Consider the following 3,203-nt stretch of genomic DNA (forward strand, 5'->3'; position numbering starts at 1 on the left):
CTCCCCGCCCCCCCCTCGGGCACCTCCTCCCCCCTCCCGCCGCGCCCCCCTCCCCCGGCGCCGGGAATCCCTCCGCGCCGGCCCGGCCGGATCTCGCCGAGGGGCGGGGATGCCGCCGCAGCGCCGGCGGCGCGGCCGAAGGAAGGAAGGAAGCATTGCTCCCGGACCGCGGCCGCGCCGCCGCGCCGTGGAGCTCACCCGGCCAGCGGGCCCCGAGCACGGAGGGGACTATTTCCCGGCGGCGGCGGCGCAGGGATCCTGGCGGGCGGGAGCGGCGGGCCCGGTGGTGCCGCGGCCAGGGCGGGAGGAGCCGCGGCCGCGCAGGGGCCGAGCGGGGACGGGAGGCGCGGGAGGGGCCCGGCCCAGAGCCGCGGAGCGGGGAAAGCCGGGGCTGTCACACCGCTGAAATCGCACGATGTGGGAACCCGTGCCGGGTTTTCTTTCTAGATTCAAAAAGTGATCTATTTATTTACCTGTTCAGTGAATTCCGGTGCGTTACCAAGTGCTGCGGTGTTACCATCCAGTTTGTCTCCAATATTCACGTTTTATGAGGTAAAAAAGGGCTGAGACGCGCTCCAGACCGAGTCCGAGTTACAGTGTGACAACAGTCTTGCTGCTTAATCCGGAGATGCATTATTAGTCTGGTTTGTTCGGTGCAAACACATTTAATGTTCTTGTGGCTATGATTTAATATGCGTTATAGGTATTTTTAGTGATGCAGCGATAGTTTGTCAGATGTAGGGAAAAAAGTATAAACTTAAATTGCTGTATATCAAATTAAAGTCTCATGTTCCAGCTAAGAGTGTCTGGCACAATCCATTACCCTTTGTCACATCTCAGTATTTCTTCCCAAACTTTGCCCTGGCGGCTGCCTGCCCCAAGCTGCTGGGTTGGTTCATTGATTGACTGATTGGTTGATTGATTGATTGAGGAGTGCTAGCAGGAATAGTGCAGCTGCTTTCTTAGGATGAGATAAAGGGGAGATGACCACTTGTGTCCGTACTTACGGCTACTAAGTGTTCATGTTGGCTTATAGTTGGATTGTAACATGATGTAGTTGTGTCTGCTTTTTCTTGATACTTGCCTTGAAAACAGCCCATTATGGTAAAATTACATACTTTTGAAAAACCTTTGGTGTATGTGTGCTCCCTAGAATATGTCAGGAAGATATTGTCAAGACTTTTCCTACTTTGGGAGTTTTGTGGTCTTTGAAGAACTGTTTTTGTGACAATTTTGGCTATCAAAAATGCAAGTAAACAAGCTGTGACTCCTTTATGGTTGCTGTTTTTCATGAGCTGGAGAGAAAGATTAGCAAGGACAAGGTAGGAGCAGCAGTGGCTGACTGCCTGCAAGTGCCTCAACAATTGAGGATTTGTAGTCTCACAGCTTAATGTACACAAAAGAGCTCACAATAAGAAAACACTGAAATGCCAGAGCCACGGGAAACTCTTGAACCAAAGTTTTTGTACTTTTAAGACACAAAATTTACAAAAAGCAGGAAATCATTACAAAAACTTGCAGGAAATTGGCATTTGTTGTTTTAGTTGTAAGGCCATCTATTTGAGACTTTTTATCTTTATTTTCTATGGATGTGAAATTTGGGCATATGACTGTATTTTTCTGACCGTTCTTAACTACTGATAAAAGCTGCTGGAAGTTTCAGTAAGCTGTTGCAGCTTTCAGGAATGTTAAGTTCTTACAGGTGTCATGAAAGTAACCATCTGAAAGGAAGAAAGATTCCTTGTGGCATAGTTTGGAGGAGAATTGTCAGAAGAGCTTGGCCTTTCCTCTTTCTGCTGCTGATGGAACTGCATTTTGGAGGTTACGTGAAAGGGCTTAGGTTCCCTTAGTGAAGCACTTAGATATTAGCAGATCCATATAATGATTTTTTCCCCCATGCAGTCTGGAAGTTGGGCTATTTCTTCTCTTGGATTCTTGTCTTTTCCTTGTCTTCTGTTTTTTAATTTTTTTGTTTGGTTGGGGTTTTTTTTGTTTGGTTGTTTTTTATCCCTCTCTGCACAGTTCCTCTGGCACATTCAGTTTATGGGTGCTGCTGGATTAGATGTGACATGATAATCAAATAGTTGTTTGTGAGATTGGTGCTGCATTTGTTACAGAAACTATGCATAAGGAGTTATCTTAGATTAATGTTAGCATATATAATCACAGCATAGGTTGGGCTGGAAGGGACCTTAAAGATCATCTCGTTCCAAACCCTTGCCAAGGGCAGGATGCCACTCACCAGGTCAGGTTTCTCAGAGCCCCGTCCAGCCTGGCCTTGGGCACTTCCAGGGATGGGGCATCCACACCCTCTCCTTGCTTTATGTTGTCTCCTTTCTTCTGTATATCCTTCCTTCTGTATATCCTTCCTTCCCTGTATCCTATTTGTAATTCTTGTTTCCGGACAGAAGCCCTAGAGGGCAGCAAAGCAGCCAAAGCGTTCAGAAGGTGCAAATTGGGCCAGTCTGAGGATTCTCTGTAGGAGCCCGTCGGTTTTTCTTTCGTGGAGAATGATGCCTTTCTTCTTAAAACGTGTTTCCCTCGTCATAGTTTCAGGGGGAAGGTTTGTGTTTGGGCAGGGATCCTTGGGGTACAAAGTGGATTGCAACAGAGAGGAAGGAATTAGGGAATGAACGAGTTGAAGACAAGGAAGGTGAAGCAGTTGCTTCTTCCCTTTCAGTGAAATTGCTAAAAAGTAGAAACAGAAGCTCAAAAGGAAACAGCTTTCCCTATCCATCAATTAACTCAGCTTAAAACCTATACAGCTTCTGGGGATGCTCCACACAGGGTTGAGACCTTGTGCAATTTTTGTTGGTGTGGGTTCTTGGAGTTCATTGCAAACCAGACTGATTGGAGTGTGGGCTCCTGCATATTATTACCTTACAGTGAGGGTTAAGGATTTTATTAACTGTTGAATAGTGAGCCAGGGGAAGGTTTAAGAGACTGGTTATTCAGAAGCAACTAAATTCTTAAAACGAGGTTTTAACATGCCTGTAGAATTATTTAGGAGGAAATGACCTCTAAAATTGAGTCCAACCATTAACCCAGCACTGCCAAGTCCTTCACTAAACCACATCCCTAAGTGCCACATCCATGCTGCTTTTAAATACCACCAGGGATGGTGACTCCACTGCTTCCTTGAGCAGCCTGTTGCAATGCTTGACAGCTCTCTGTGAAGAAAGTTTTCCAAATATCCAATCAAA

The sequence above is a fragment of the Melozone crissalis genome, unplaced genomic scaffold (assembly GCF_028551555.1).
Source record: "Melozone crissalis strain CALT ecotype California unplaced genomic scaffold, PUWL_Pcris_2 ptg000027l_1, whole genome shotgun sequence".
NCBI classification, from domain to species: Eukaryota; Metazoa; Chordata; class Aves; order Passeriformes; family Passerellidae; genus Melozone; species Melozone crissalis.